This window comes from Aegilops tauschii, chromosome 2 (genome assembly GCF_002575655.3).
Source record: "Aegilops tauschii subsp. strangulata cultivar AL8/78 chromosome 2, Aet v6.0, whole genome shotgun sequence".
Classification (NCBI taxonomy): domain Eukaryota; kingdom Viridiplantae; phylum Streptophyta; class Magnoliopsida; order Poales; family Poaceae; genus Aegilops; species Aegilops tauschii.
The window spans coordinates 651,633,799-651,645,391 of record NC_053036.3 but is presented as its reverse complement, the minus strand read 5'-3'; positions in this window follow the sequence as shown (position 1 = coordinate 651,645,391).

Below are 11,593 nucleotides of genomic sequence, written 5' to 3'. Positions count from 1 at the left end.
AATCGATCTGTTAAGTGCGCAGCATGCACGAACAAAGTTTTCATGATAAGAGATAAAATTTGAACAAGTCCTTCATGCCATATACCTTAAGTGTGCCACACACTCGAGCAAAGTTCTTAAATTGTTATGGATGACGGTAAAGTTCTTCCGGATGGATCTCTCAAGTGCGCAACATGCATGAACAAAGTATTCATCATAAGTGATAAAACATTGATAGAGTCCTTTGTGCTTGATATATTAAGTGCGCCACATGCTTGAGCAAAGTTCCTAAATTGTTATGGATGACGGTAAAAGATTTTCCAGAGTGATCTATGAGTGTGCAACGTGCATGAACAAAGTTTTCACCATAATAGATAAAAAAAAGTAGTCCTTCTTGCCCGATATAGTAAGTGCGCCACAAGCTTGCTAACGAACTCAAAGGTTTCTGTCATTGAGAATAACTCTCTCCCAATCTTCGCATGTCGGCGTTTCTAAATACTGCTCGCCTAAGGTTCTGATGTCCTATGGCTTCTGAAAACTGCTCATATCCAGCTTCATTACGTAGCTTCTCACTTCACGTAGCAATGTGAAAACGTTCGACAGCTTCAGGTGGCTTCTGGCAACGGTGCAGCCCAGCTGGGAGGCAACAAGCCTGTTGGGCACCCCTTTGGGCTGGTTGGAGGAGCCCAATTCGACAGCTAGCTGTAAAGAGGCCGATAAAAAACAAAAAAGGTTGGGCTGCTCAACGTGGGGATGGCTGGGCTGCTCCTGGCTCGGCTGTAGGCTGAAAACCCTAGTAGTAGTGCTTGAAATACATATAGCAGTAGCGCTGGCTCCAGCGCTATTGCTAAGGTGCTACAGCTAACTGGTAGCAGTAGCGCTGGTTTCTACTATACCTAGTTAGCAGTAGCGCTTGTTGAGGGCAAGCGATGTTGATAAGAGTAAGTAGCAGCAGCATTTCTTCTGAAAAGCGCTATTGCTAAATTTTCCAGTTTTTGTGCAAATGCAGCTTATTGTCGCTGTCTTTGTATAGGTTTTATATATAGTACTTTCATCATATGATTTTATGACCATGATTAGTTATTGTTATAATAGTGGGTGAAATAAACATGGATTTGATTCAAATGGAGGCAACATGTGATGCACATCGAAAGTACTACTAGTCCAAACTATATCAAGTTTGGATTAGTAGGACTTTCGACATGCACCACATGTTGTCTCCCCTTGAATCTAATCCAGGTTCATTTCACCCACCGATTTATATAAAACTCTTCTTGCTCATATAACAACTTAGCATCATGCATCATCATAATATTAAATGACCCATCATTGGTATCATAATAACAAGTCCTACTCATCATCATCATACAACTTCTACTCGTTATCATGGTAACATGTCATACTCATCATCATCATAGTCATCTAACCAACCCTACTTAATTGTTCTTAGCACATGATCAGGAATATTAGCTAGGATCTAACTACCCTCTCTTAGGTAAAATAGCATAAAACAAGATAGGCCCTGGCTCTCCATTATGGAGAATGGAGATTATCCTGTCTCCAATTCTTGTGCGTCGCAAAATGTTGCTTCTAAGTAGCTCCCTACGACTGACCATACATTTTTATAATCTTTGATTGTCATGTCTTCATCGGTTTTAGAAATCCGGTACGAACAACAGTGAAGCGTAGGATGACCTGGCCGTAAGCTCATAACATCAAGGCGACCTTTCAGAAACATCAGATGAGGCACACAATCCTTCGGGATTTTTTGTTGAAAACATAGTAGTAACTTCGTAGTACACAATTTAGTTTAGTTTTAGAAAAATTTATGCAAAAGATGCACAAATGTCGTAATAGTAAAAAATCTTACCATGCCATCTCCATGAATGTTACTGTAGTTCAACACGTGCACTAGTGGCACGTATTGACCATAATGTGCAGGAGCTTGATAGTAATATTGTGATTCTCAAGATCATTAATAAATGAGATCAGATGTTTTTTTTTCTCCTGATAAGTTAATTCTGCGCCATCGGTGTAGTAGGTTCTGTCTACCATCTTCCGCACATTCTTTGAAGAATGAAAATAAGCTATCAATGGAAATAAGTTGTCAACTATTTTGAAATAAACAATATAAATTACTTAATAACTATATTTGAGAAACTCACATAGCAGGAGGAGGAGGAGGTGGGAGGAGGAGGGAGGAGGAGGGAGGAGGAGAGACCAGAAGGAGGAAGGGGGAGGAGAGAGCAGGAGGAGGGAGGGGGGAGGAGGAGGGGGCCGCCGGAGGGAGGAGGAAGAAGGAGGAGGAGGGCGGAGAGGGAGGGAGGGAGTTACCTAGGGGGCGCTGGTGGGCGACGGCCGGCGACGACAGCGACGGCGCGCGGCGGAGTTTGGCGCGTGAGAGTGTGAGTGGAGAGTAAGGGGACGCGCGTGGGTGGATAAGGTACCCGTAGTACTAGCGCTGCTACGTAACCACCGCTACTGCTAAGATACATAGCAGTAGCGCTTTAGTGGAAAAAGCGCTACTGCTATGATCATTTGCAGTAACGTTTTTAGCAGTAGCGATGGTTAGATGAAAGCGCTACTGCTATGATCATTAGCAGTAGCGCTTTTTAAATATGAGCGCTACTAGTATACCTAGCCTGCTTGCAATCGTGCAAATTATAATAGTAGTGTGTTTTGTATCCATAGTGCTAGTGCTATGTTAGTAGGAGCAACGCTCTTAGTGACAAAGTGCTGCTGCTAATTAGCAGCAACACTTCATTTTTAAAAGCGCTACTGATGAGCTCCTGTGTATAAGCATTTTCCTAGTAGTGGCTCCTGGCTCCGAAGTCGATGGAGTCGGGATGAGCTCGCCATTTCCATGGGACCGAAACTCCTGGATGGTGGCGGGACTAGTGCCGCTGAGAAAGGGATCCGGCGGGAAATAGGCCGAATTAGCCGGATCTGTAGGCGGAGGAGAGGAACCGGCCGGCGAGGGGGGCGAGCGGCGTTGTGGCGCGACTAGCAGCGCGGGTGAGGGTTCCAGATGGAGAGATCTGCGTGTACGAGCGAGGGAGGAGAGGAAAACGATTTGAACCAGATGGGTTCTCTGCGTGAGCGTTGTACGTGACGCCTCCCTCAGCACGAATCGTTTTCTTTGGCGGTGGCAAAACCTTGTAATTACGTGGAATTCCAGATTCTGTTAAATCGCAAAGCTGGGTTTTTTCTTGCTTCTCAAAAATGCACTATGGCCAAACACAACTTCGTGAATTCAGCTTTCTGGAGCAAATGCGTTCGGCTGTGTTTCTATTCGGAAGTTTTGAAGCTGAGAGTTGGAGAGTCTCAGAACAGGCCCTAATACTGCACTACTACTCGGTTATGCAAGTTGTTTTTTCAAAGTTGATACTGTGAAACCTTCCCCGTATTACACTGCACTACTACTCAGTCATGTGATTCAAATTTCAAAGAGCATTGCTACACACACGATAGTGCTTGCACGATTTATGAATGGTATCATTAGCTGATCCTTTCATCACGTCTGATGCATGGATTTGCACATTGGATCATCGGTCGTGCAAGGACTATCATGCGTAAAATAGTTTTGAATTTCAAACTATGTAACCTTTTGTCATGCCATCTAACAAGGGAGCCACCAGAGCCAAGGTGGATGTTCACCGCACCAATAATCTATATCTATACCTACTATTAAAGGGAATAGATATTTTTGGTTTGGTTTCGCTTTGTTTCGTCCCGTTTTTAGTATTTTTACGTGTATTAGTTTTTTTTAGTTTTGTCCGTTTGAGAAACATACGTGCAAACAAAGGAAACCGGGACAATACGAACGAAACCAGGATGTACCTGTAAAGGAAACTTAATTGAAAAAAAAGCGAAGCGTCCAACCACAATTTGTAACCTGACCCAAATAAATATACATGGAGTCCGAACTAGCTTGATTTTTTCCCAGCTAAACACTTGAGTACATGTTAAGCAGGCTTGTGGATCCGGTGACGACTACATGGCTGCCTTTTGCAAAGATGGTGAAAGCACACAATTTTATTCATCTGGAAATAATTGATGTGTACCACAAATCAAATCATTGCTTATGTTTTAGGCTGTGTTTAGGCTTAAATCATCACTTGCTTACTGGGATAGGAGAGTGAGGCAATTTTTTCTACTGTTGCAACGCACAAACATATTTAGGTGGCACTTTCGGATGTTATTATGCCATGATGACGGTCGTTTCGATGGACAATGGGCACAATAATTTCTCTCCCGTTGCAATGCACGGGCATATGTGCTAGTTAAAGCAAGATTAATTAATGAATTTATTATGTGTTTGATTAAACGGGCCATATCAAGGGGCACAATTTTTTCGAATCTCCAAGGGGCTCAATTTCTTCCTGAATATTAACGCGAGCACTGGGTTGGTTAGTTCTATATGAGTCGTGCTATGCACACGGCCAAATTTGCACGATTCACGCACGATCATCACATCCAGCCGGACATGCACAGCACTGAAAAGTGCACTAGCTGCTCGATTTACACAGTGTCGTCCGTGGAGCAGTTTCGGTTCTCTATTATCACAAAAAGTGCTTCGAAGAAAATCACAGTCGCATTCTATTATCCCAAAAGTGCAGAGCAACAAACTAAAAAGTACTGCACATATTTTTACAAAAAGTTTGGTCCAGTTCTTCAGTTCTGATTTTCTTCAATAGTTATAGACAACAAATAAATAGTTCCTCACAGTGCAACACATTTGAATTAGGTGACTAAAATGCTGTTCCCTTCAACTAACAGAAAGGTATACTAGGCATACAAGAATCTGGATATGCACGCACGAGAGGACATACATGCATCAATTTCCTTCGACAGCACACTAGTAGGAAAAGGGGCTTTTACCCCAGTTTGTAAGAGCCTTTTGTCCCGGTTCTCGAACCGGGACTAAAAGGTCGTTACTAAAGCCCTAACCCTTTAGTCCCGGTTCTTACACGAACCGGGACAGAAGGTCCTCCACGTGGCCGCTGCTGCCAGCCCAGGCAGGGGGGCCTTTGGTCCCGGTTGGTGACACCAACCGGGACCAATAGGCAGGGCCTTTTGTCCCGGTTGGTGTCACCAACCGGGACCAATAAGCATCCACGCGTCAGCAGCTGGCAGGAGCTGAGGTTTTGTTTTTTTTTTTGAAAGGGGGTGGTTTAGGGGTTTTGGGGGGTTAATTTAGGTGTTTCATATATTGTGTTAGCTAGCTAATTAATAGAGAGAAGTGTCCTCTCTTATCTCCGTGCTTGGTCGACGCTATGTACTATATACGTATGGAGAGGAGTAGACACGCTAGCTAGTAATCAAATGAAGGAAACAGAAGATCGTCATGAACATATGCATACAGAGAGAAGTGATATCGACCACCTCTCCTTCTCCGAGATATTGGTCGAACAACAAGTTCTCGTATATCTATCCGACACTACCGGCTACATATATACAATAATTATCTCTTACAATACAATCTCCTAATTAAATTGTAGGAACACAGGGTCCACATAGTATTCTCCGTTTTCAGCGATCACGTGGTCAAGGAAGAATGCCGCCAATTCCTCTTGAATTCCTCGCATACGATCTGGTGCTAGGAGTTCATCCCGCTTCCGAAACATCTAATTTGAAGAAGGGGGTCAATACATATATATATATATATATGAATAAATGAAACTCAACACAAATGATGGTAATAAAATAAAATTGTGAATATTATTGCTTACGCACTTCATATTGTTCTTCAGTGTAGCCCCGCTCACAGGTCGTGTAGTGGATGGACTCGCAAACGTAGTATCCACAGTAATTATTCCCGGGTTCCTGCCACAACCACTTTACAAGAAATAGAGGTCAATCAAACTGATAAGCAAGCATACTAAATGGTATTGATAAAACTAGCGCTTGAATCACTAGGAGATGCGCGGAACATGCTACTATAGTACTTACTTTCGGGTGATTAAATTGCAGCTTCTTCGGCAGTCCCGGAGCTTTTGTGGTGAATTTTCTCCAAACCCTGCCAGACAAAGAAAACAATTACTTGATATCAGGAAATGAACAAAGTTGCTGATATGGTGGATAATGATCGATTTAACTTACTTCTAGAGTATTTGAGTCATGTTCGCATAGTCCTGGGGATCTTTTCGTCTCGAGTCTAAGACGGTTACTACTCCCTGCTCAAGCTTAATCTCTAGGAGAATATAGTGGAAGCTGCGCATGCATGCATAAGTCATCAATTACATTACCATAACCTGGACTAATAAGGGAAACCGAATATGCACAAGACAGTAACACTCACTTGAAGTTGTAAGGAAAGAGTATTATATCTTTGTTTTGATTTAATACCAAGGATTGTAGCAAGTTGGCCTCGGCTTCTTTGGGATGTTTTTCAACCGTATATGCATCTATGAGATTTGTGTTAATGAACCCAATATCACCGATTTGTCTTTTCTTCAATTCGGCGATCTTCAATCTGCATAATATAGTGAGGATAATTATAAATACATGCAATGAAAGAGCTGACCTATATAGAGAGACTTAATGACAGAAGTAGTACTACTTACAGACAGTAGCAAGTGATCGTTGTTTTATCGAGGGCCTTTTGATTGTAAAACTGGAAGAAATCCTCAAATGGAACATTCAGCAGATCAATTCCAATGAGGTCATGCTCCGGTTTAACTATCAGCGTCAAAGTATTCATCCCATCAGACTCTCTGCAGGTTTTCATGTACCAATCATGTAGTCTTCGCATCATCGTTGTTAGAGATCTTTCATCTTTGACGAGAGGCTTCCCGTAATGGTATTTGTGTTCGTCCACCTCCATGATTTCATAATGTACATCGTCGGGCAGGTAATCTCCAAGATTGCTATAACCGGGCACCATACTCGGATCATTAGCGACGATGTCTTTTGACACCTTGAGCGGGGGGCACGATTGGTTCGCTTATTCGCCGAGCTGGGCAATTTTTTTCCCATCTCGTCGTTCTTTTAACCTTTGATCACTGACAGTACTTCCCGACCGCTCCGCTTCGGCAAATGTCTTTGCAAGAATGCGCTCATAGTTGCCTCTCGGCGGAGACTTTGGTGGTTTTGTCAGGGTAGCCAGAGTGCGCTTTGCTTTCACCGGATCTACCTTCTCCTCCGGAGGTGGATGTTTCTTTGCTTTCACCCCTTCAAAGAAGTTTGTCACTTCGGCTCGCACGATCTTCCTGGTTTCCTCCTCGGTCCTCTCGTATGGTAACTTCTCTGGAGTCTTCAGAGAAGGACCGAATCTGTATTGCCTCTCGCCTCTGGCAGCTGTACTGCTAGACGCCGGCAGAGCAGACGGAGCGGCTGCGGCTGTCTTCTTTCCTTGCTTACGAGGCGGAGGAGAAGGACTACGACGCGCCGGAGCAGCCGCAGCGGCGGCGGGTCTCTTCCGCCCTTGCTGACGAGACGGAGAAGGAGGAGGCTGGCTGCTCTGGCGCGCCGGCGCTGGCGGAGAAGGAGGCGGAGTGCCGCCACGCGCCGGAGAAGGAGGCTGAGTGCCCTGATCACTTGCCGGAGGAGGAGGCGGAGTGCCCTTACTCGCCGGAGCCGTCCAGTTTGGAAGCTTGATGAGCTCCTCCCGCCATAGGCATGGAGTCTTCAGAGCAGAACCCAGCCGAGTCTCCCCTTCACCGATAGGGTGGTCAAGCTGGAGCTCCTCAAATCCCTCCGTTATTTCATCCACCATCACCCTAGCATATCCTTCTGGAATCGGCCGGCAGTGGTAGGTTGCGCCGGGTTCAGGAGGTAAAACAGAGCCAACAGCCGCCTTGACTTTGAAGTTCTGCCATTCCACCATAAGGTGGCAATGTTGAGACTCCGTGATAGCATCCATGGGGTAGCTAGCAGGAGCCGCATGCTCTAGCTGAAGCAGCTCGGTGGAAGCCACGCTGCTTCTCCGCTGAGATGGCGGTGTAGCTTCGGGGGCAGTTTCAGCATGTCGATTGCCGTCTCGTTCCTCTAGCGCTTGAACCCTTTCGTGCAACTTCTGAATTTGGATCTGCTCCACTTTTTTTCTCCTCTCCTGGCTTTTGTAACCGCCCACGTCCGGAAAACCAGCCTTCCACGGAACGGAGCCTGGCGTGCCTCGTGTCCGTCTAGGGTGCTCAGGATTCCCGAGGGCCATTGTGAGCTCGTCGTTCTCTCTGTCTGGAACGAACGTCCCTTCCTGCGCTGCATCGATATATTGCTGAATCTTCTTGACTGGTATTCTCAAAAGCTCGTTCGTCCAAACGCACCTCCCTGATACAGGGTCCAAGGTTCCGCCAGCCCCGAAGAACCAAGTCCGGCAACGGTCTGTCCAGTTCATTGTCTGTGGTTCGATCCCTTTTTCAAGCAGATCATTCTCAGCCTTGGCCCACTTAGGTCGGGCTTTGAGGTAGCCACCTGACCCCGTGCGATGGTGAAGCTTCTTCTTTGCAGCATTCTTCTTGTTTGTCGCTGACATCTTCTTACTCTTTTCCGATGTCTTGTGGGCCACAAATGCGGGCCAGTGATCTCTGATCTTCTCATACCGGCCGATGAATTCTGGTGTCTCTTCTTTGTCGACAAACGTTTTCAGCTCATTCTTCCACCTCCTGAATAGGTCTGCCATCTTCTTAAGAGCATGAGACTTGATTAATTGCTCTATAACTGGCTTCTTCGGATCCTCCTCTGGCGGTAGGGTGAAATTTGCCTTCAACTCAGTCCAAAGATCATCTTTCTGCATATCATTGACATAAGACACCTCAGGGTCTTCCTTCTTAGGCTTATACCATTGGTGGATGCTGATCGGGATCTTGTCCCTAACTAGAACCCCGCACTGAGCAGCAAATGCATCCTTTGTCCGGATGGGTTCAATCGGTTGGCCGTCGCGCGCGATTGCTGTGATCTCAAACCTTTCATCCGAGCGCAACTTTCTCTTCGGGCCTCGTCTCTTTACCGCAGTTGTGCTCGATCCGGAGTGCTAGAAAAAAGAAGAAAGACGAGTGTTAATTAATATGTGTACATACCAAAACAATGAATGCATCAATTAGCTAGTCAGCACATGCTTAACTAATATATTTACCTGGTCGGACTCTGTTCGGTCACCGGAGCCGTCATCACGGGCTCCTTCTTGCACCAGCATTGGGTCACCGGAGCCATCATAATCATGTCTTTCCTTCTCCACTCTTCGATCACCGTAGCTTGCTTCTTCACCCTGTTCTTCCAGACCATCATTGTCGTTAAGATACGACAAGATATCACCTCCGGCTAAGATTATGTCCCCCAACACCTCTTCTGCTTGCTCGTCTCGTCCGTGCTCCATTGTTTCTGCAAATATTACAACATGGCAATTATTACACAAACATGATAGCAGGTGGATATATTAGTGCAAACATAGACCTGGCTTATTCCGGGTTTGGGGTGGCCTAGGCAACGCTTCAAGGGTAGGGGTGCGGCGGGAGGGGGTAGGAGACCGACATCGTTTTTTTTCTAGGGTTTGGGTGTCCTCGAGAGTTTTGGTCGAGCGAGAGGGCCGGGGGTGCTCCCGTGGTATAAGTTATCACGGTCGAGAGGGGGTATAAATATCGACCGTGCATCATGTCAAAGTTATCTGGGAGGGAGTTATATATATCGACAACGACGACATACATACATGGGAAAATAATGTTATCGGGGAGGGGCTATATCGACCCCCCCCCCACGTGTTGAAGTTATCGGGAGGGGGTTATATCGACAACGACGACATACGTACATGGGAAAATAATATTATCGGCGGGGAGGGGGTATATCGACCCCCCCTCGTGTTGAAGTTATCGGGAGAGGGGTATATCGACGACGACAGACCCGATAAAACATAAGAAAACGAAGAAGAAATAAAAAGAGGAGAAGAAGAAAAGGAATAGAGGAGAAGATCGAAGAAAAAAAAGAAGAAAATAAAAGAGGAGAAGAAGAAAGGAATATAGGAGAGAAGAAGAAAAAATAGAGGAGATCATCATCATCGGGCACTGGTTCCTCTTGATCTTCATCAGCTTCCCCCCTTGCAGCATCGTTGGGCACATCGTCTGGTTCCTCTTGATCTTCAGCAGCTTCCCCCGTTGCAGCATCACCGTATTCAGGGGGCACATAGTTGTCATCGTCCTCTTCTTCTTCGCCGTCTTCCATCATAACCCCTATTTCTGCGTGCCTCGTCCAAACATTATAGTGTGGCATGAAACCCTTGTAAAGCAGGTGGGTGTGAAGGATTTTTCGGTCAGAGTAAGACTTCGTATTCCCACATATAGGGCATGGACAACACATAAAACCATTCTGCTTGTTTGCCTCAGCCACTTCGAGAAAATCATGCACGCCCTTAATGTACTCGGAGGTGTGTCTGTCACCGTACATCCATTGCCGGTTCATCTGTGTGCATTATATATAATTAAGTGTGTCAAAAACCATTACAGAACATCATGAATAGATAATTAAGTGACCAAATTAATAGAAGTTCATCATCACATTAGAACCAAAGTACATACATAGTTCTCATCTAACAACATATATATAGCTCTCCAGAGCATCTAATTAATTAAACCATACATTGAAACTATGTAAAACATTTCAATGCGAAAACAAATGCGATCATAATCGCAACCAAGGTAACAATTGATTCAACGACATAATGATACCAAGCCTCGGTATGAATGGCATATTTTCTAATCTTTCTAATCTTCAAGCGCATTGCATCCATCTTGATCTTGTGATCATCGACGACATCCGCAACATGCAACTCCAATATCATCTTCTCCTCCTCAATTTTTTTTATTTTTTCCTTCAAGTAATTGTTTTCTTCTTCAACTAAATTTAACCTCTCGACAATAGGGTCGGTTAGAATTTCCGGTTCAACCACCTCCTAGATAAATAAAATCTATGTCACGTTGGTCGGTATATTTGTCATAAACAATAAATGAACCAAATAGTTATAAAAAGATAATATATACCACATCCGAATCATAGACAGGACGAGGGCCGACGGGGGCGGATACCAAAACCATCGCACTATGTAATAAAAAGGAATAATAAAAGTAACAAAATTAGACAAGTAACTATCTAAAGTAAGGATTTTTTCCTTTCAGAAAGAAGATAAGAACAAGAGGCTCACCACGGTGGTGCTGGCGACGAGATCGGCGCGGGCGATCGACGGCGGTGAAGACGGGGGAGGGACGTGACAGACCGCTAAACCTAGACAAATCTCGGGGAAAATGGAGCTCGGAGGTCGAGTTTCGAGAGGACAAAGATTAACTAGTGTGGCTCAGACATTTCATCGAACACCTCATGTGCATAGGAGGTGAGCTAGAGCACCCAAATGCCTTCCCCTCGCCGGCCAGAAAAAACAGAGCACTGTGGAGTGCTCTGCTGTGGCGATGGGGTATATATAGGGAACTCTTTGGTCCCGGTTCGTGGCACCAACCGGGACTAAAGGCCTTTGGTCCCGGTTGGTGCCACGAACCGGGAACAATGGCCCCATTTAGTCCCGGTTGGTGGCACCAATCGGGACCAAAGGCTTTGTGCTGCCCCGCGTCAAAAGTTTAGTCCCACCTCGCTAGTTGAGAGGGCTCGAGAGTGGTTTATAAGCGCTGCTGCG